The 23,432-nt window shown below is 45.1% G+C and overlaps 1 protein-coding gene and 1 long non-coding RNA gene across 5 annotated transcripts in view; both read right to left on the bottom strand.

Annotated features, from left to right (window-relative positions):
• Positions 1–23,432, bottom strand: part of OPCML (opioid binding protein/cell adhesion molecule like) — a 1,159,098-nt gene that overhangs the window by 813,570 nt on the left and 322,096 nt on the right. The gene's annotated exons all lie outside the window — the stretch shown is intronic.
• Positions 5,704–23,432, bottom strand: part of LOC103878037 — a 34,532-nt gene continuing 16,803 nt past the window's right edge. Inside the window, exon 3 of the long non-coding RNA XR_638012.4 lies at positions 5,704–5,898. This is a non-coding gene — a long non-coding RNA (uncharacterized LOC103878037). The remainder of the gene's footprint in view (positions 5,899–23,432) is intronic.

Genomic DNA, 23,432 nt, shown 5'->3' with positions numbered 1-23,432 from the left:
AAAGACAGTGAGAGAACTCTCCATACTGAGGTCTGTTCCTGTTTCTCTTTCTTAGAGACATTTATGCGCTCAGTTCTGTATCTACTACCACGTAGCAATGAAACACTTAGGAAACTGCATAACTTCTGGAGTCCTCAGTTTCCTGAGCTATGAACTATAAAAATGATATGATCAAAGGCCCTCTCAGCTCTTAAACTGCTGGATTCTATGATTCTTCAGTTAAAGTTCTGAAAGCGTGTTAAGAGAAGAAGAGAAACACCCTGTACGCTCAGAAACATTTGCATTTCTAAGCCACTAATAAATGAAGGGTAGTGGGTTTGAAAAGCTGTTTATAGGCTGTTCCAAAAACCAAGCACCCAGTGTCACCCTGAGAGATCACTAGGGTTGTGCAAAGGCTGCGTTCTCCTGCTCAGTGAAGCTTCTATCTGTGTATCCTGGTTATGCTTGTTTATCAGCTGTGACCCGCTGGTCTAAAATGGAAACAAGAAATGCACTGCCTGGGCGGAGGCTTCTGGTCCGCAGGTTTGTGAATGGGTGCAGCACACACGCTTACCCTCCGCACTCTCACAATGTCCACACAGCTAGGGCGGCCTATTCTTGTCTTCGGACCGGTAGGTGGAGGGAGCCTGGGAGCACCGGTGACTGAGGAGGAAGCCTGGATCACGTAGTCCAGATGTTGCTCCTGAAATGCACTCACGTGATCTCTCAGAGGAACGCCAAAGAAGATCTCCATCTAAGGGCTGGGCACAGTGGCTCACGCCTGTGATCCCAGCACTTCGGGAGGCCGAGGTGGTCGGATTATGAGGTCAAGAGATCGCGACCATCCTGGCTCACATGGTGAAACCCCATCTCTACTAAAAATACAAAAAGTTAGCCGGGCGTGGTGGCGGCCCTGTAGTCCCTCGCCTGTAGCTACTCGGGAGGCTGAGGCAGGAGAACGGTGTGAACCTGGGAGGCTGAGCTTGCAGTGAGCCGAGATTGCACCTCTGCACTCCAGCCTCGGCGACAGAGCAAGACTCTGTCTCAAAAACAAAAAAACAGAGAGAAAATATCCGTCTAAATGTTGTCTTTGATACTGAGCAGGTTATCAGGCTTTAAGTCAGGAGGGTAGCAATTGAATATCAGAGTTTTCAGATGTTTCTCCAAATAATGAATGGTGATCATGATGATCCAGTTTAAAGGGTTTCAACTGTCAGACCGTGATTCTAACTTTAGATCTGCCTGTAGCTCTGCAGAGATCTCTAGACAATTCACTCCGTCACTAAGACTCACTTTTTCTGTCTGTGAAAAGGCGGCAGTTGGGCAAGGGTTAGTAGAACTAGATGACTTCTGAGATTCCTCAAATTCTGATTCTAATCATGTATTCATTTAAAGAAATCGATATCTGAGATCGCCCTTGGTGCCATAAGTCTGTCATGTACTATCCAGACTCAGACGGCAATGCCAGCTGAGGAAGAAGGCAGACTGTCAAATGCTATTTGACGGCCCAGGCTTCTAGATACATTGCTGTCACTATGATTATCTTGCAAAATGAGAGGACCAGACATCCCTATGGCATCCTTCCTTCCTGCCATAGCTCTCTTCACACTTTACCATGGCCTTTTTGGACCCTGGAACATGCTCTGTTTTACCTAGCCATTAGGCCTTCATTCACACGGTACTTTTGCCTGAAAAATATTTCTTTTACCACCTACTTAGCACCTCTAAGCTTTCTAATTACAAACTCAAACTGCATTGAACACCCCAGGCAAGGTTAAGAGCTCCTTACTCTGAGCTCCCATGGCGTTATTTTTTTCTCTGTTCGGAGCATCTACCGTGCTTTATTGTAATAGCTTATTTAGCTGTTGGTCTTCCTCATGGGATTATACACCACTTTATCTCAAGCATTTAGCATATCGCTCAGCGCATTGTACTACATTGCACTGCACTGTATTGTTGTATTATCACGTACAAATACCAGCAAATGAATGAATGCAGGACAGAAGCCTATACGACCGTCTGTTCTACTACGTTCAGTATCATTGTTGCGGGGCAGCTGGGGCATGGTAGAAAGGGCCATAGGTTAGGATTCTGAAACTCTCTGGAGTTTACTCTGGGCACAGGATGTGCAGCGTAGCTCATTAAATTTCTCTTGATCTCTCAATTTTTGCATGAATAGATTTGGATAATAAAGTGGAATGAAGTATGTCAGTAGGGTGTCATAAATGTAAAGCCAATGCTGGCTATCCACGTATGTGTATTAGTGAAGCTGAAATAGGAAAAGCTGGATTTTGACACACATGTGACATGCATCTCACCTCGAGTTATCCTTTATCTGCTGTTAAGCTTCATGCACCTTCTCGTGTCCATTTACTGAAGGAATTTCTAAGCACCAGCCATCCAAGAGAATAAAGGCTGCTGGAAGACTGAAGCACATGGTATCTAAGGCAATGACCCTTCTCTAGAAGCAAGGGGATACATCAAGTGCTGGAGTGAAGACATGAGACTTCATTCCCTATAAATCATGCTACCCCATGGCTACCTATTCTAAATGCTCCCAACGCAGTCCTACTTTAACAACCTCCTCTGGTGTCTAAGAAGCAAACCAACCCACTCTTGGGAAAAGACGTACTTACATGGAAACAACAATAATAAAAAAAAATTACCTGAAATGCTGTGCTATGTCCTCTCCACATGACTAATTCCTATGGTAAATTTCACTCACCACGAATGCCTTTCTGGAATCCTCCCTCTTCCCCCAAACTGTCAGGTCCTCATTTTTTTTTTTTTTTTTTTTTTTTTTTTTTTTTTTTTTTTGAGGCGGAGTCTCACTGTGTCTCCCAGGCTGGAGTGCAGTGGCCTTGATCTCGGCTCACTGCAAGCTCCTTTGAGTTCCATGTTCTCCCTCAGCCTCCCAAGTAGCTGGGACTACGAAGCCAGCTACGGCGCCCGGCTGGTTTTTTTTTGTATTTTTAGTAGAGGCGGGAACCACCATGTAGCTAGGATAGTCTCGATCTCCCTGACCTTGTGATCCCACCCTTCGGCCTCCCAAGAGATGCTGGGATTACGAGCGAGGCCACCGCGCCCGGCCGTCAGGTCCTCATTTAACACTCTTAAAGCATTCTGCCATATGCCATTATATCACTTAATTACAGCTGTGATTAAATAATTATTGGTGTAATTATTTGTTTGATGTCTATTTCCCTTGACAGATTAAAAACTATATGAGGACAAGGACTGTGTGAGACATGTTTACCCCTAGAATTTCTGCATCTAGTGCAATACCTGGCATGGGAAAGACATTCAACAATGACTTGCTGAATGGAAGATTACAGAACCAGACAAGTTTTCAGTATTGAGAGATTTGAGAACAAGGGTTTCACATCACACATAAGGAAAGGCACACTTCTCAGCTGTCTTAATGCCACAAAATTAAGTTCGAAAATAGAAATGCAGGTGTGTAGATACGGCACACCCATCCAAAGAAACCCATGGGGCAAATACTACCCATTTGAATTTGTGAGACAACCTATTGTTCTTCAGAAGGAATGTGCTAATAGAATAAAAAACACTTGATATTTGACTTTGGATATGTCTGTTTTCCCAACCAGATGAGAATTATGGTAGAGGAACGTTGCTTCCTCAGCTTGGTAACCGTCCTGCTCCTAACACAGTACACAGCTAAGAGTAGACTTTTATGAATGGTGTGTTGAACAAATGAATAGATGGGTGGATGAATGAATGAATAAACTGGAGATATCCAAAAAGACAACTAAAGAAATGAGCCTGGACTGTAAGGCAGAACTCATTCATCCATTTATGCCTTTGCATCAGGTATGAGAAAACATAATATACCTGTTTCGAACTGAGTTTCTCCTCTATTTATTGTTAATAAATAACTTCTGTGATGAACATGACTTTTCTCAGAAACCTGCTAGATTTTCAAGAGGAAGCAACTGTTGTGATGAGTTGGGAGGAAAAACATGGCAGCTCACCCAGGAGCAGGTGCCTTCCAATTGAGTTTAAGTATGCATGTTTGCGTGCGCACACCTCTCCATGCGTGCTGCTGCGACAATGCATAAAGTCTGTCTCGCGGCGTGTGCCTGACAGACGAAGCCGGAGCTGGGACGTGCCTCATTTGGCTGGGCTGTCACTCACCATTTTGTTCATTACAGAAAAATGAAGTCCATTTCCAAGCGTCCAGGGGACACACAGTAATTGGGCTCTCCAAAGCCTTTTCACTTAATCTGCTCAGGTTGTATTTATTTTTTAGAGAATTCGGTGTTAACAGCTGATGGACAGAACATCAGAAAAATGAAGGCAAATGGACAGGATAATAAAGAAAATGATGTGGTTTTCGCCTGCTCCCCTGCACTATCCACTCTTTCTCCCGCCAGCCCCTCCCTTCTCTCTCCCTCTTCCCGGGTTGCCCCCACTGCAGAATTCACATCCCTGTTTCTGGTCTGGGTTCTTCCTCTGATGAAGTTCCCTTCAAGCTTTTTGTTACAAAAACTTATATGTGTCGTGTATTTCTTTGACTGAACCTCTTTCCTTTTTGACTGGAAAGCTATGGAGACTGAGCTCAAAGGGACATTTTTTCTTTGTTCTCTTCCTCATCCCCAGTTCCATCAAAGTTGAAGTGACCAAAAAATGGCTTAAGAGGAGCTGAAGTTTCCAACATACCTGGCTATTTTTTTTTCTTTTGGGGTAAATGTGAAGGTGGAATGAAACTCTTTTCTAGGAGAAATCAACCTGAACCCTCATTCAGAAAGACCAGGTCTCAAATTCCACTTAGGTGTGATCTCCGGACGTTTTTTTTAACTTGTCTGAACTTGCTCCTTTTATGAGACTACAGAAGATTAAATGTAGTGCCTGGTACAGAGGGGTGTGCAGTAAGAATGTTTTGGGTCTCTTTACACTTATTGGTGCCCTCCAGGAGCATTTATCTGTCTCAGATTTTTGAACATTGCCATAATTCCTTTACTCCCGTAAGAGGAAAGGATTTAGCTGAAAAACAAAAATTAAAAAAATATGTGCAGAGAAGTCTCTCTACAAACTATAACTAGTAATAGAAATGAAATGAGGCATCATTCAAAACAGAGGCTCGTCCACTGCAACTCAGCTTTCTAATCATTTGTGATTGATGAGTCTACCAGAAGGAATCAAATATTTCTGCAAATTCTGATGATTTAATGCACTCATTTCCCTCAGGTTCTGCTTTCTGGTGATGGTTTCCTGGGTCCCAGGGAGTGAGGTGGTGGACATGTGTTATTTCTAGAGCCTCTAATTGAGACCACAGCACCCAGCACCTAAAAATCCGCTCTTTAAGCATAATGGTCTGTTGATTTCCTCAGTTCTTGAACCCTGAGAAGTTCTGAATCCTCTCCCTCTCAGGCCGGCAAAAATAAGGCTTCAAAGCCTTGCACCTGTCAGGGATGGGTTTCCCGCACTACAACAAGACATTGTCAATCAGCAGCCTTCAGCCTTTGAGCCCTCCTCACACACTGTTGCATATAAGCCAGAGGAAGGGCTTCGAAAACTTGAACACTTCCGAAGGTTCTGTAACTTTGCTTTGGCATCAACAGTGGGACATGGTTTCCTAGAAGGAAGCTGAGGTACCCAGAGGCCCTTCCCTAATAGCTGGAATTATAAATCTTGTACCATGAGGCATCCGAGGCCAGGGAACCATCCAGCTTTGTGGTAAAACAGACTGTGTGGACTAAATCATCGTGATCATCATCATTTATTATACCATCACCATTATCACAACATGCTTTTCACAATTTTTTTTAAGTCTTACAATAATCTTAATGAAGTAGACAGTTAAGTCTTCAAGAGTACAAGCACTGGACTCAAACTCTTCAAGGTAGGGAGTTTAAAAAAATGCAAAGTTGAAGCCAAGACTGTGCTTCTAAAGACCTGCAAGTACAAATATTGTGAGTTAGTGTACGTACTCAAACAAAGCCATGAATACTGGGCTATCAGACGACAAGCCTAGTGCATACAGCCTGATAGCAGAAGATGGACCATGCCAGCTGTCACTTTGACAGTCTCCATCACTAGAATCAGAGCCTTTAAAGGGATGCGGTTACACCTGCATAGTGAGGCTGGGGAGGGGGGGCGGTCAGGATCCTTCACCTGCCGGAACCTGAGCATGAAAACACCCACACCACCACCAATCACAACATCATAACGACCAATCAATCAACCAAACCAGCAAGGACAATAACAAAAGCAATTTTTCCTGCCCACCACCCCGATAGACACACAAAGTCCTCCTAATAGTCTGTGACAGACTACACAGCTGGGTATCATCTACCGCCCTGCTTCCCATTTCCTCTCAGATCTCATCTCCTGCCACTCTCCCACTGCCCCTAAATCCTAGCCACACTGACGGCTTTGCTGTTCATCAAATACATCAAGAACTTTGTGTGGCCTGCTTCCACTTCCTGGAAAGCTCTTTCCCCATGCCTGGTCAACCCCTCACCTTCCTCAAGTCTTTGCTCCATTGTCTCATTTTCCAGGATGCTGACCCTGGGCACCCTATTGAAGTCGTAACCTACTCTGCTCACCCTGCTGCACTCTTGATCTCCCTTCCTCTCTTCTACTTTCTCACTTTTCCAAAGCCCTTGTCATCTTCTAACAGCCTCTGTGATTTACCTTCTCACTGTGACTGTTGTTATTGTCTGTCCTCTGCTAGAACAGAAGCTCCATGATTATATGGCTCTGCGTCCATTACCCATTTGCTTAGAAGAGTGTTTGAATGAACGAAGGGATCCCGCAGCAGCTTTCACACCCCTTGGGACTCGACCTGGCCCCCTAGTTGTTGAGAGGTAAGAATGAACTCATGACACTGCACCCTTAGTATGGGTTTCCATACTCTAAAATTCCATGTCTGTATCTGCATCATGCTGTTAAACTACACATCAGGCTTTTATGTCTGGTGGTACCTCAAAAACTCCAAACAATTATGTTGATGATACTGGGCTGGACACCTTACATTCTAGTGCTATATTACAATGAAACATGGGAAACTGAAAGTGTAGAAAGTTGTTGTGCAGCCAAATACCTCCAGTAGCTGCCACTGTAATGTAAAGCAACATCATGGGCTTGTCTGTGCCTCAATTTTCTCATCTCTCAAGCTTGGTTCCTTTTATTTTTGAACCCACACACCCTGATGAGTTAAGAAGAAAGAAAATGTTCTAAAACAGGGGCAATAGAGAGGATATGATATTCATAATGAGTTTTTTTTTTTTTTTTTTTTTCGCCAAATGTCACTCATCATGTTTAAATTCTAAAGAAAACATCTTAGAATCAAGCAAAAGGATGACCTTAATAGAGCAATAATAATAATGATGAATAATTTAAAAGATGCTTTTTCATGCATAGCCTCATTGCATAATGAACATCTACTGTAGAAAGACATCTCCATAGGTAACAGCTAAAGTTAAAAATTTGGTCTTTTAGAGCAGCATTATTTCAAGGGTGACTGTCCTCAGGAAAAAACACTGACAGTCTTTAGAAATTAATGTAGCAAACAGAGGGGCTTTAATAATAATAGTTTTGATTTTAGAGATTTTAACAGAAGTATAAAACTTGACATTCTCATAGCTCCTGTCCTTGTGTTCTCACTCCTACACTTAAAAAAAATCCTTACTGACTAGTTATGTGAGATGCTAAAAGTTACAACATTGCAGTTACTGATACAAATGGTGTTAACTGGAAATATTAAAGCATTCTAAATGTCTTTCTTATATCTGGTATATTCTTCAGGGGGTTTAGACATGTTTAATGTTTAAATGCCAAGTCTTACTATAGTGTTTATTGATCTTATAAAACAAGTAAACAGGAAATGATACACTTTTGGTTAAAAATTACTGGGTCTCCTTTTTACTTGAGTCTTTAAAACAGTAGTATGTCACTATAATGTGATAACATAATCTTTAAGAAACAGTGGAATACTTAAGACTTTCAAAGCGATTTTGATTTTTAGATCATCAGATGTATGATGAAAATGGTTAAATGTTTGTGATGTGAGCTCTGTACTCAATGGCATAACAATATTTGTTTTTATAATATACAATCTTTCCTTGAAATAAAGGATGAAACACTTTTCCCTTAAAAAATAATAATAATTGGTGGGTAAAATATACTACAAAGACATAACATTCCCAATTTTAATAATAAGAAGAATTTAAAAAATCCCCCAAAGGATCAAATGAACTGTTATTTCAGATTATAAAGGTTTTTTTAAATTCAGATTTTCAGATTTATCGGCTGAATTTTTGTCGATATCTATCTAACATTGTTTATGATAGAAAAAGCTTTGAAAAGCTTAGGCTAAATTTGTACACTTTATGTGGAATGTGTGTATCAACACATGTACTTATTTTAATGTGGGTATAATTATTACTGAATTGTGGCTTTCAATGGGAAGATCACTAGGGACAGTTAAATCTGACTGCATTTAGCTTTCATTGAAACTCTAAAATTATTTTTTCGAAATGTTCAGGTTTTGAAAAAAGGCGAACTGTGTTTGTCTCAAATAGTCTTTCCTTAATTTTTCAGACTGGTATTTTAAGGCAAATTTAATCCATATAGTTCATACTCATTTACACTTAAATTATCCAACTAGAGCTTTTAACAGCTATTTAATGTCCCAGACACCTTTTGAGCTTTTAAAGTGAGCTCCTAAAAGCCTTTTCCATCTCATTCATCCTCCTCTCATCATCAGTTTAAGAGATTGCATTTTGCTCAGAGTAAACAAATTGAATACTGAAACTTTTGGTTATTTTTCCTCTCGGTTTATGACCTCTGAATGTAAAGTGGCTTTCAGATGTGACATAACTAATTTTCCCATCCCTACGAGCCAATACAGAGTGTGTGTCACATTACACTTACTTACAAACAGCTATATAGCCAGCAAATGAGGCAGTCTCTGACCCCTCGTTGGGCACCCAGAGCATATAAATAGATAATTACAGAAACTCAAACTTGGATGACATTTTTCATCTGAAAATTGCCAGGGCTTCCTTTAGAATGGCATAAGCATGCATCTTAGAACTTGCCATAGTCACAAATATTCCTAGTTATGTCTCTAAATATCTCTACCTTTTCACAGATGGCAAAGGCTTAAGCAGCTGTAAACCAGGGAACTGGAGGTCCTTCCTTCCAGGTTTATGGTTCTTTGAAATGCAGAAAGGTCATATTTTAAGAGAGAGTGTGTGTGTCTGTGTGTGTGTGTGAGAGAGAGAGAGAAAGAAAGAGAGAGAGAGAGGAAAGTCTGATAATTTGAGACTTGCACAAACACCCATCTCTTTAAAATTGTGAGGCCACCAATCACTGGGGTTTGAATTTGATGAACTCTAGTCATTCTTTTTAGGAAGAAAAGGCTTTACAGCTGCTGCTTATGTTATTACCACCTATTCTTATTCATTCCTTGCCCTCTCAGGCAACAGATATCATCTTCCTGAATGTTTGAAAGGCATATCAAAAGTCATTTTCCCAATTTCTCTTCACTGATACCAGTTCTAATCCCAATACTCAGTGTATTCCACCTCCTATTCCCAGGGTCCACTGTGACATGTTTCTATACCTTTAGATTGGTGAAGAGAAAACTGGAATGGCCTGGGGAAACAGTGAGGTAAAGCAAAAAATTCCTCTGGAGGGATGCTCAGAGGAACAGACCTCGTTGGCAGGGGCAGAATTGCATCAGAACGTCCACTTTGATGCCCCAAGGGAGCAAAGCCCAGGTCACACTGACATGGCAGGAGGCCGTTTAAGTGTGGGAAGGGAAGGCCTTCCACCTGCAGTGTGGCCAGCCAGCCCCTCCCACCACACGCTGGCAGACCCGCTGTTCTGGATGGCTGCATTTTCCTAATAAGACTCTGCACAAGCGGCTAAATGAAGCTGGCTGCCCGGTTGCGTTCAATCCCAGCCCCATTTCAGTTTACCCATTTCCTCAGAATGTAATCTCACCTCCTCGCTATTGGATTCCTTCAGGGCCTTGTAACTGATGAATAGAGGACACCAGGACGGGGTGGGAGGCATGTGGGCAGGCAGTACAGAAACCACAGCGCAGCACACTCAGAGGGCACCTTCTAAGAAGCCACAGAACGTGCGGGTTTCAAGGTGAAAGGGGACCTCAGAAAACATGCAGTGCAGCCCTCATCTGACTTCGGATTCCCACATGTGGTTGCCCTGCCTCTGCTGAAGCACCCTGTGTAACAGGGGGCTCAATACCTCTAGCGGCAACTTTCTTAGGAAGTTCCCCTTTGTTTGGAGTTGACATTTACCTCCCAGAAACTGTGTTTTACAAACCCAAATAGAAAATTCCTCCTCTGAATTACCCAGTTATAAAAGAGAAATGAGCCACTCTTGCAATAGAAGCATTTGATCTGAGAAAAGGTACCTCTTATGAACCCTTTGGATGGTACATATTAGATGAATTTGTTCAAAACACCTTAAATGCAAGTGCTACCGGCCACCACCCTGATTTCTACCAACCCAAGGGAATGAGGCGCTCATTCTTCAGCTAGTTGCAGTCACAACTAGTTGATGTAACTAGTTGAGGTGCTAGTTACATCAATAGCTGTATCTGCCATTGATCACCTATTTTGTATATTTTATATTCATTATCTTATTCCTTACATCTGTATGGTAATTTACGTGGGTTACTATTTCTACCTTACCGAAGAGGAAATTAAGGCTCAATTAAATAATCTACAGAAGGAAACACCTTCCCTAAGTGGCAGAACTGGGGTTCAAGCTTGGAGCTATCTAGAGGCAAAGACTATGACTTATTAACTATCATGTAATAGTATGTACACATATTCATGCAGATGAACGGATATATACTCAAATATATGCTTAAGCCTTTTTATTGGGACGTATGTATTTATATGTAAATATATGTGCTCATATGTATATTTGTATGGGTATAAAGGAAACTGTACATATAAATATATGTAATGTATTTATAGATATATATTTTACAAATAAATAATTAGGTAACTACGAAGATTGTCATAAATACTGGGTGTGGCCTCACTACAGAGCTATGCAGGACGTGTGGCTTCGCTTGGTTTAACTTGTAGTTTGTTGTTAAAGACTAAGTTTATCACCCAAGTCAACTGGCTACACACGTCTGCTCTTTTGGGAAGAACTCAGGCCTTTTCCCTCAGAGGGCAGGTGCAGCCTCTCACCTCCAGGTGAGCAGGCCAGTCACAGTAGACCCCTCAGCCCTCTCTTTTGTGGTCAACCTTGAGAAGCCTCTCTTGGCCAGATGTTTCTAGCTCCCTGGTCTGATGCTGCAGTGCCCCCCTGCAAATGAAGCAGCCACTGGCACACCCTCGTTTTTGTAAACTACTCATCTTTCTCACCCCTTCCTGTGGGCAGAATTGGGGTCCCAGTGTCTTGTTCCCAGCCCTGGACTCTTAAGGCCTGAAGGTTTGCGTTCCCGAAGCTCACCTTCTGGTCTTAGGTTTTCACACACTTCTCTGACTGAAGCACAGTGGGGCACCCAGGGTATGCTCAGGAGGACATTTCCCATAGGATTGCAGCACTCGTGAAGGTAACCAGGGGAAGGAATCTGCTTTTGGTCACTTCCCTCCGCCCCACAGGAGAGCCCACGGAGGTGGGTATTTGGCTGGCCGAGTCCCTGCCTTTGCATTTCCTTGTTTGGTGAAGCCCTCTTCAGCCCAATTCAGGGGAGATGAGCAAGGTGGGGGACAAATTGCACCGACCTGCTGGGCTTTCTGGCAGAGGTTTAAGAGTTTTTCGTTGCTGGGCAGATTTCATTCAATACCAGGTTCCTGCCAAAGAAGTCTTGCTGAGGCCAGGTGCACCTGTAATCCCAGCGCTTTGGGATGCCAAGTCTGGAGGATTACTTGAGCCCAGGGCAGCCTGGGCAGCATAGGGAGAATTCATCTCTACAGAGAATTTTGAAAGGTTAGCTGGGTGTGGTGGTGCACACCTGTGGTCCCAGCTCCTTGGGAGGCTGACGGGGGAGGATGGTTTTAGCCCAGGAAGTCGAGGCTGCAATGAGCTATGATCCTGCCACTGCACTCCAGCCTGGCAATAGAGAGATACCCTGTTTCAAAAAAAAAAAAAAAGAAAAGAAAAAACCCAAGCAAACAAAAAAAGAAGAGTCTTGCTGAACCCACTTCATGCTGGGGTTTTGTATAACTGGGGTGGGAATGCCATGTGTGGTTTTTTTTTTATGTTTTATTTGATTGCTGGTTGAGAATAAATCATGGCGAGTTCCAGGCTTGGTGTAATCCAAATTGGAATCAAGTTAAGAAGCAGAGCTAAAAACCAATCTAGGAGCACTTTTAATGTTGACTGGGTCTGTCGAGTTCCCGAGACACCAATAACTTGGTGTGGAAAGGAGAATTACAGTTTGTGCTGAAATACAAGGTTTGTCGATAGAAAAGGAATGAGGGCAGTAAACATTAAGTGATCGCCTTTAGAAAGCCAGGGAACACTTCTTTGGTTCGCTAAAGGAGAAATGCCCTATAGCATCTTGTCATACAGAAAAGTCGTATTTGGATTTTCTAAAAAGAAGCTGAGGCATGTACACAAATTTGAGTTACTCAAAAACAAAGACAGTGACTAGTGTCCTCCTGTGCATGTAAGCTTGGACTGGTTGGTACTGGCTGCAGCCGGGGTCCATGGAGAAGAGTAGGCCGATTCATCAGTGATGTCTGCAGCTGGCATAGAGGGGAGACACAGAGACACACACGCAACTGCCTACCCTACTCCAGGGACTGCCTGGACACTCGGTGTGATTAGGATTTTTCCATTTTACTCTGGAGCTGCTGAGCTCTCTGGATGGATTTGATAGAGTGAGAACCCTGCAAAGAGGTCTCAGAGGTCTTTGGAATTGGCACTCATCTGAGTTCAGAAATTATACACGGGCCCTTACTAGAGGCAGGAGAATGGGCTAGTCTCGGGGCATACCACCGTAAAACCTGTTGTCCCTGCAAAGCACTTGACGCCGTATGCCTCTATTTCTTTGTTCTCCCTGGTGTGGTTGTTGCATTTGTGCTTGCTTTTATTTTGATACCTTAGTATATTGCCTTAAAGTAAGATTAAGGCGTGCTCTATATTATGTATTTTACCCCAGACTTCCTGTGTCTCTGACCAGCTGCCTTGACCATTATCATGGATGGGCTCTGGGCAGGTTAGCGTCATTATACCTATCTTATATGCAAGCATGAGCGGGGAAGAAACACGGCTTCTCTCAGTTCACTTCTGTATCTAGTTATGCAGGGCCATAAGGTAGCCAGTGAGTAGTCTGTAGGACTTAGCTGATAGCCAGAAATAGTCTTAGGGTTCTTGAAGTCATCCACATTTTGGTAGCAACTTCATTACAATGCAGTCCAACAGAACATTCTGCAATGATGGCATGTTCTGTAACTGTCCTTTCCAGGACAGTAGCCACCACTTACATGTAGCTATTGATCACTTGAAATGTGACTACAGAAACCAAAAAACTAAATTTTTTTAGTTTTGCCTAATCTAGTTAATAAAATAAAATTAAATAACCACATGTGGCAAGTGGCTACCGTTTGGCAATGCTTCTCGAATTTTAGCATCGATAAGAATCATCCGGAGGGCTTGTTAAAACATAACCCATCCCCTGGGTCCCACCGTCAGGAATTCTGAATCAGGTCTGGGGTATGATGTGAAGACCTGTATTTCTAACGAGCCTCCCAGCACCGCTGCTGCTGCTTGCCCAAGGACTTCACTCTGGGGACCCTTGACAGAGGAGCGCAGAATCATTTAACTCAGGGGTTCTCAATCAGGGACAACTGTGCCCCCAGAGGACATTTGGCAATGCCTGGAGACCTTTTTTATGATCACAGTGTGGGGAGGGGGGTGCTACAGACATCTATTTGGTAGGTCAGGGATGTTGCTAATATCCTATAATGCACAGCATCCCCCTTCCCAAACTGTGATCATAAAGTATACAATTTAAATGCCAGTAGCACTAAGATTGAGAAACTGCTCACTACTCATGCCAATCAGAGCTGGCTGCAGAGACAGTTGCAGTAACATCTTTCTATTTAATGTTAACCTGTGTCCTTGACAGGCTGTGACCTTATTCCCTCATCAAATGTTACAATATCATTCATTTCTTCAACCCTAAGACTGCTGAGGAAGCTTCAACACCCTTCCCATTCAGCTGGGAAGTTGGACACTGGCAGTGGAGGTTGGTACTTGAGTGTCTTCCCCTGGATTCTACACTGGGAGCCCAGGCAGGTGTGCACCAGACACCAGGACCTAATAGAGTGCTGCCAGGCAGGAGAGGGAGTGGCTTCTTTATCAGGTCTCTGAGAGGAGCAGCACAAAGAATGTCTGAGTTTTGCAGAAGCATTAGTCAGCAGGAGCTGTGCTGGAGGCACTAACCCAAGAAGTGCATTAGGATAAAAAATAAGGAGATGAGGGCACAGGTTCTCATGCCAAGGTTCTGCTATTACACATGAAGGCCACCCTTGCCTTCCCAGGGCTCTACTGCTGCCAGACAGCAGCCTCCAGGAGAGGTGGTGAACGTGCCCTGGAGTCCTGGGGAGTCAGAGGTCAGAGCAGGAGAGGCCTCCCTGGAACGTCCCTTTGCCTTCCAGACCTGAAGCGAGCACATGCTTCCTCACAGAACACAGGCACTTTCAGCCGCTTACGGTAGCAAACGCTGGAGGGTGTTGTTACTTCAGGTCCTAAAATCACACTCATGTACACTGCCTCTACCACCACTAAATGTTCCCCCAAAAGTCTCAGAAAGCAAAGTCTCCTCACTTTCTGAATTTTTCTGCTCCTTCTTCCATTTTTAAGCTCTGGACTCCATTGGAGCTTCAGGAGCCTCTAAATGCATAACAGCCCCCCGATCTATAGCCCCCCACTTTGTTCCAGTCGGTTTACAGAATTGTTTCCTTCAGGTTTCTCTGCTTAGCCGTGGAAGATCCCCAAGCCTCAGTGGTGTGTCACTGACTCGAAATTGGATGGAACTAATCTCACGGCTATATGGCCTTTCCATCTTTTTTGTCGGAAATGAAAATCTAAAATAATTCTGCAACCGTCTTCATGGCCTGAACCCGCTTTCTGTTTTTAGATCCCCAAACTATTTTATAATGCTCAGAGGCCTTCTTGAGTGCAGCTGCTGTCTCTTTATACGACACAGCTAAAGTCTATTAGCACTTTTGAGTCTTTGGCTGGCCATACCCTGTCAACCGCCCCCTTAGCAGCTTGGGATGGAGCCGGCCACCGTGCATGATGGCACAGTGACAAGGCGATTAGCTCACTTGAGGATAGCACATTCTGTCTGCAGAGGCACTCGGTTGAAGCAGGTTGGCTAGTAGGGAAAGCTGGGTCCCCTCAGCCTCATGCTCCCTGATCATTTCTGCAACATCCTAGGCCCCTTTCTCAGCTTCACATAACAACTGCATGACCTGAGCAAAGTTGTTTGGTCTAAGACTCAGTTTCTTCTTTCGCAACGTGGAGCTAACACTAGCTCCCTGAGTTGCTGAAGGTGTCAATCTGACAGCACTTATTCATGTGCTGGCACAGTGCCTCGTCCATGGTGGCGGGTATTCGGAAACGCTGAAGCTCTTCTGTGGCGTCCATACCGGTGAATCACAGCTCCCAGGTCCAAGACCCGCCCCTGGAGGAAGGTGCAAGGCAGCGTCTCTGAACAGGAAGTGTAGGGTACACGGGGAGGAGGGCGCCGCCTCCACCTCTGGATTATCCTGAGGCGTGAAGGGAATTATGCTGAACGAGTGTGACTGCACACAGAATGCTGTATTCGTACAGAAGGCTATTTTTACACTTTGGCTAATTAGTTTTGACCTGTGTGAATTTGGTCGCATAATTACACAACTCAGATTTCCTGTTAGCCAATCAGACTGATGCTGTGATCTCACCCATTTCAACAATTCTCGATTATCAGAGCAGACGCCAAGGATCGGGAAAAATAACTAATGTTCTCCTCTTGTGAAGATGTCTTATGTGAGCAGAACTGGCTTTCGGGGGTGGCAAAGCTGAAGGAAGCTTTCTCTTCCCATTTGTCAATGCCAGCTCTAGTTCCTCCCAGTATATACCTTTCCAAGCTCAGGGCAGTATAGAACAGGCTTCAGAACGCCCAAATCTATGCCCTGTAGTTACTGTGTGCCCAGCAGGACCAGAGGCTCGAGGATGGCTGCTGGGTTGTGGATGGGCAGGGCTGAAGAGACCAGGCAGGGAAGAAGACACAAATTCAGGGTCCTGCAGATGACCAGGTCACCACGTGAAAGTGAGTGGAAGAGCACCCGAAGGCTGCAGTCATACAGGCCAGGCATGAAGGAGAAAACAGGGAGAGGCTTCCGAGATGCAGAGTGGTTGTTCACTCGCCAGGCAGGAGGTCAGAGCGGCTTCTCCAAGGCAGTGGTGGCAGAGGTTATGGGGGAAAGTCAGGCTTGGGGTTTGTTTTAAAGGCAAAGCCAACAGGACGAATGGAGGAAGGGGATGACGCATGCTGTTCCTGTGACTGCTCCTCACTGATGGGCTGCAGCCTGGGCCGGGGAGACCACATCCACTCTAGGGACAGACACACACCTCGAAGAAGACGGTCTGAGCTACAGGCATCAGGCTGTATTTGTTTCCAGCACTTAAGATGTAAACACCAGCCGGGCAGGTTATGGGAAGTGGCTGTGGGCTTGAACTCAGCCAGTCCAGCTCTGTCTGGCCTCTAGCATTATAAATTATGTAGCTCTCTTCATCTATTATTCAGCATAATTTATTTTGGACATTTGCATCAGCAATTTATATACAAATTGCTGCATATAATGCAAAATAAACCAGATGCCAAAAGAGGGAGGAGAGAATTCAATGGACATGCGTGAAGGTGGGGGGAGCGAAGGGGGCTGTGCTGGGGATGAAGAGCCCCATCATTAATCAACCACAGGCTCTGCAGAGACAGGAAGAGATGAAAGAGCAGGCTGGGAAGCACTTGGAATGAGAAGAAGTACCCGATTAGCCCTCCCCAGGTCCCAGCCTTGTGTACTTGGGACATTCAGATTTTGCTTGCGAAATACCACATCTCCCACCTCCCTAGAACTACACCCATGGGTGCAAGGAGCAGTATCTACCAAGACGTGGGCAGCCCTGGCCCCAACCAGTTCAGCCAAGAGTGGGGGTGCTTCCCTGGGTGGGGACCCAGCTCCAAACCACAACCCTTGACCCAGAAGGAAGTGTCTCAATTATTCAATGTCCATTTAGTGAATTCAGTGGCTTAACCATTGTCTGTCTTCACCGCCCAGTGCAATGATTTCAGATTTGGAAATGGCTTCTAACGGGAGTCTGCTTTGCACAGAAAAGTCCTTTACGAGTTCTGGGGTACTACTGAGGAACAAAGGAGAGGAACAGGACGACACCTAGGAAAAGAAGGACAGAACATTCCTTCTGGGTCCCAACCAACTGTAGCTTTTGGGAGAAACGGCTAAGCAGGCACCATGTTTTGTTTTATTTTTCTTGTCTCTTTTTCCTGTCCAAAGCCTCTAATCCTTTCCTCCGCCATTCATATCTGGTAGTGGAGAAAAAACCGGAGGGGAGGAGGAGGCATAGTCAGGAAAAATATGGGGACAGGGGTCAGAGGCAAGAAACTGCACCAGGGGAGCACTCAGAGAAAGGAAACCACATTCCAGTTGCAGCAGAATCAATAAAATATTTTGTTTTGTGTTTCTGAAACCTGCAGGGTACGACTGGAAACAGTTATGAAGTACAAGTTTTTCTGTGGCAGAAAGATGTTTCCATTGTTTTGTTTTGTTTTGTTTTGTTTTGTTTTGTTTTGTTTTAAATGCATCTCTGGCTTACCTTACTTGCGGGCCAGTGAGCTAGCCTAAAATCGAAGCTCTGTGAAGCCCGCTCTTGCCATTTCCTTTTTGAAGGCTGTCCCTTGGTCACATCTGACCCACCAGCTCCTGTCATTAGCATCTGAGTGTTAAGCCAGAGGAACTCAATCTGGGAACACCACCAATGTGGCCAGTAAGCTGCAATTTAGTTAATGTGCACTCCTCGTAGGCCCTGGTTTTGGCCGGAGCGTATTTGGGTAGAGTGTGTGGTGGTGATGGTAGGGAACTAGAGAGGAAGGGGAGGGTGATGGGCTCATTTGCAAGAACTGCCCAGCTGAGATAACATTTAAAATGAACAGGAGAAGGTCCAATGCTTTGTAATCCTCCAGCAGCTGCTCATTTTGGGTTGGGATCAGGAAGGAGCACTTTGCCATTAGTCCCTGAGCCAAAAGTGGCCGGTGGTGGTTTCTGGTCTCCCTAAGCCACCTCCAAAGGGGTCACTCAGCTGTGTCCTAGGGAAGCGAAACAAGAGAAAAAGAACAAGATGGCTTGTAGGCTCCATCCATGTGTGTGGCCCCAGGGATGCCCCTGCAGATGGGCCTGGTTGGAGACGGTGATATCTTGGATGGGTTCACTGCAGCTCCGTGCCCGAAAAGGGCAGCTGGTGGGCTTGTTCCGCTGTTCTTCAGCCTGTCACTGCACCACTCTTAACAAGTTATCCACATCCCAGAGATGCAGATTATGCCTCAGCTCAGAGGGCCAAGCTTCCCTCCAAGTGACTGAGCCTGCAAAAAGCTGCCAGAGTCCGTGCAGCCTGCCCAGATCCTGCCTGAACCCAGCCCAAGGAGACGGTCGTCATTCCAGCCAAGGGCTCACCCGGGCCGGATGCCTTCCTCCCCCAGGCCTGTGGTTTCTCCCACTTGAGGAAGAATTGCTTTTTCTTTTGCTGTATAATTACAAATAAAACAAAACTGACTTTGAACATATTAATGATAACAGATGGCTTCATAAAATGTAAATAGAGCAATAAAAATACAAATGGGGGTCCTATCAGTAATTAACTTTTGATTTATACAGTCCCAAGAAACTTGGAGCTAGTGCTGCCTTTCTCACCCATTAGGTGGTAATCCTCTTTCCATCATCCTCCTAGGCTTGGCCTTGTTGGCTTTTCCATATCTCTTCCCTGACCCTCCATCCCAAGCTGAGAGGTACCTGCAAGTTTCACGGCACTGAAGAGTGGAAATCAACGCTTGCAGTCATCTCTTTGGAATGTGCCAATAGGCTGCCTCATTATGACAGCCATGAAGCACTTGGGGGACATGAAGTGTTCCTTAAATGCATATTATTCTTGCTGTAATTATGACACAGTAGTAATAACTCAGTTCGTTGGGGCCTTTTCACAGTAGCTTATATTCTCTTATTTATTTGGCAATCAGGCACTTTGCTATTTGTGGATGGAAAATATTCTTTGGTGCCAAGGTCAGGTCACTGGACAAAGCCAATAGAATAGAGAGATTCTGATTTCTCGGTTCACCTTGAGTTCAGAAATATTCACAAAATCATAGTAACAGAAAACCACAGGATTAATTCTGCTCTATAGGCTCGTGGTCTGAGTAGTGAATCTTCTTAGATCCAAATATTGACTCCTCTGCTTACCAGCTGGGCAACCCTCGGCCCGTGACCTGACGGACCTTCCAGCAGCTAACTTCCCTCATCTTTAGAAGGAAGGTACTGATATCAAATTCCCCAATGTAAGTGCTGTATTAATTAACACGGGAAAGCACTTGAAACAGTGCCTAGCTCATAATAGGTGTTCAGTGAGCGTAGCTGCTATGACTGGCCACAATCGCCACAACACAGCTGAAAGAGGCCTCTAGAGATCATGTAGTTTAGTGTCTACATGACACAAAACAAAATAAAAGAAAAACTGAGGCTTACAGAGAGCCCAGGACTGATCCACAGTCAGGCAGGCAGTTCTGATAAAGGATTTGTGTTACCTCTGTGAGGCCAGTATAGGAAAAAGGGTCTTAAGTTATGGCAAACTGGATTTAGGACTCTTATGAAGTTTCCAGGCTTAATTAGGCAAAAGGATGGATTAACGAAAAACACGATGGAAACACCATGTAATAACTACAGTGATTAACATTTAAGTGTTTTCGATAGATACCAAATATTCTTCAAACAGCTTTCCATGCATTACATCATTCAGTCCTCAAACAGCCCTATGAAGCATGTGTTATTAGGAATGACATTTTACAGATGAGGGAACTGTATAGAGAGGCTAAGTTCCCTGCACCAGTTGGCACAGCAATTAAGTGACAGAGCTGGGATTTGAAATTTTCTGTGGTCACTGCAGAGCCCCCTATGAGTGAGATAATTAAGCAGGGATACAGAGTGACTGGATGTACCCCAAATTTTCTTCCAGTGCTATGATTCCTTCAACAAATATTCTCTATGTCTCCATACCACCTGAACTCCACTCCCCCTCCTGCCCCTTGGCAGGCACCGGCGTAGACTTGGAGGACACAGCATTAACTTCATTTATGGCTCTTGCCCTCATGGAGCTATAGTCTGTGGTTCTAAAAATGCTGTGATTTGTATTTATGTTTTTTGGGGGTTTGGGTGCTCCACTCCAGCCAGGACAGAGCCCCCTTCTTTTTACCCAGTCAAATGGTGATGGTTGAGATCCAAAGAGCCTACTATGACAAACTCCTCCCAACCTCTTTCTTGTATCCCTGAAGGGATTCCATCCTGATATGGTGGACCTCTTCCCTTAATTAACTAGATACTTCCCAAATGATGACCTGCAAGTGTCTCTTCCTGTTCATGGCCAGCTCACGATGGCAATGGCAGTGATGTATCTAGGTTAATCACATGTGATATTTTCACATCTAAATTAAATGGCAAGCAATCCCAGAATCTAATACTTTCTCCATCACTACTAAAATCAAGTTAATGGGACCAATTCAATTTTTCTCTTACAGATGGAGCTTGAGAGGGCACAAAAGCCAACAAAGAGCACAGTAACTCTGTCCTAGGGGAGAGGAGGAGGAGCTGGATCAGTCAACGGAGCCTAGAGGAGCCCAAACCAGCCGAGTTTAACAACAGCAAGGCCCACGTCCACCCAGCACCCTGAGAGAGAGTCCCTTGACACCCACTCTTAGATGCACGTAGCTCAATAGATTCTTGTCATGAGCCAGTCTCACTGGGATTGATAGTGATTCCAAAATATATTTCATTTCATCAATTCCAGTTAAATTATTGCATCTAAGGAAAAGAAATTTGCCACGGCTGATGTGCCGGTGTCAGCTCAAACCTGTTTCAAGGAGACCCGCATGTGAGCGGGGGATGCTGTCCTCACCAGCCTTCGCCCCTGCACACCTCTGTGCCACTGCCTCAGCTGAGTGGATACCAATGGCCCTGGAGAGACCCTGCGAACTCTGAGGATGGCGCCCGTGCCCCATGCATGGGATCCGTTTCACGCCAGCCGCACCCTGCCCCGGCTCCTCAAGGGTTTCTTTGGAGGCACATCGCATCCTGGAACCATCTAAGCACATAAATCAGCTGTCAGCTGTACACCCAAATATCTCCATTCTTGTGATTTTGTCAGATCATCATCACTAATAGGATGTTGAAATTCATAAATGTGTCTATTCCAGTAATAGGCCTGTGTACTGCCATCTCCCAGTTTGAAAAGAGAGAGGTTTTTGCTGAGGACACGAATCCCACACGTCTCAAGAGGGCACCTGGCTGACTTGAATTGGGGAGGTGATTTCCTCCTGGGAGAGGCTGCTGAGCTCTTTAATACCGAAATTTTAAATATATCGGTGGCTGTGAAGCACAGCCAGCAACCCAAGAATTGCTCAGAAAATCACAGGATTTTAAAGCAAGGAAAGAAAAAAAAAGGCTGTTCCTTTCTCCCCCTCAGGCTGGATTCCCTGTTGCTTTGTCTGGAAATGCAGTGGCCCTCCAGTGTGAAGGGCATCTGCAGAGCAAAGCCAGACAGTAGCCCAGAGGCCGCCGGCCTCCCCAGAGAGTGCCTTCTCATCACCAGGAGCTACAGGTACAGTTTCCTAGGGATCCCAGCAAAGAAGCATTGGACTTAATCACTAAGATGCCCTGCGGTGCAAACGCTGGGTCCTGTGGCCACATGCAAAAGGAAGTTGGGTCAGGCTTTGGCCCAGAGCACGACATGACCAGTGTCCATTTCCTGAGCAGCAGTGGAGTGCCCCCACCAAGTCTGGAAACCTGGAGACTCTGCCCTGAGAGCTGGGGCTGGGTTTATCCAACTTCTTAGGTGAGGTTTTCATCTTTACGGGGAGACCTTTGTTCTTGGGATGGGAGGTGTCCCATTCATTAGTTATTGTGCTGGCTCTGAATAATTGCGGCCAGGGACTGCTATGCTGGGCGAGCACCAATTTCCAGTTGTACTGCGGCTGCTGCCATCACACTGTATACGTCGTTCGTTAGTATGGCACTGCATTTTACAAGACATGGTCCCTTCACCCGCCCAGCTGTTCCCCATAATAACATGAGGCGGTGAGCACAGCAGGTGTCCACACCCGATTTTTTACAGGCAGAACCAGTTGGAAACCTGGAGGCCGAGGTTCACAAAGGTTAAATGTGGTGAAGGTCACACAGCATACATAAACACTTAACAGAACAGGACTAGATTCCTAGTTTTCTGCTTCTAATTCCAGTTCTTTCCACTATAGCTCATGGAAACAGAATCTCAGAGACAGTTTTCAAACTCCTCCACAGTCCATTCAGCACCTTCGCGGGCCAGCCCAAAGCCGAGGTGCCCACTGGTGCTCAACAGCGCCAAAGCGTGTGGCCCTTCCCAGGACGCTGCGCCCTGCCGGGCCTGCCCCTCCTGGAGCTCTGCCTCTTGCCACCTGCCCCCGCTTGGGCTGCCCCTCCTACTGTTCTCGCTGCCAGGCAGCGTGGGGCCTCCCACAAATTTATGGAAGGAGATTGGATCCTGCAGAGCCCCTCAGCACGAGCCCAGGAGGCTTCGCATGAAAAATTATTGCACCGCACACACGGAGGCTGTTTAAACCTGTCACTTTAAAATATCCCTTCTCCTCTGCCCAGGCTGGGCCAGGAGGAGCAGACCCAGGAAAAGGAAATCAGTTTAAAGTGACAGCCCTTAATTTCTGAAGCCAAACCTCAGCATTTGTGGCAGACTTTTTATGTGCTGAGGTCTCAATTTAAAACCAAAGTGTCCCAATGGCACTGCGTAATTCTCAGTAAGTTTTTGCACCTTGTGCTCAGGCTTTCTTATCAGGAAAAGTCCAAAACTAGGAAGAGGCTTCATATTCATCTTGGAGCAGGCCCAGCACAGAGGCAGGCCAGGGCAAGAAAGGGACAGCAAAGGCCCCCCGGGGAGCCAGCTGGACCTGTTTAATTGCTTTGCTTTTGTTAAAAGCTGCTGCTACCCGGTTGCCTGGGGCAAGGACAGGATGCTCAGCATTCAGTTAAAATACATTTCATGATTGGAGGGCAGCTCTGAACCAAAGCCTGGTTATTTGCTAAATACGGTAGCCCCCCTACCTTTAACCGTGGTTTGGCATGGTCTGAAAATATTATTTGGAAAATCCTGACCAGAGCAATTGTCGTGGTATTGCAGTG

This window comes from Papio anubis, chromosome 12 (assembly GCF_008728515.1).
Source record: "Papio anubis isolate 15944 chromosome 12, Panubis1.0, whole genome shotgun sequence".
Lineage (NCBI taxonomy): Eukaryota > Metazoa > Chordata > Mammalia > Primates > Cercopithecidae > Papio > Papio anubis.
Note: the sequence above shows the minus strand (reverse complement) of the source record. Positions and strands in the feature narration are given on the sequence as shown.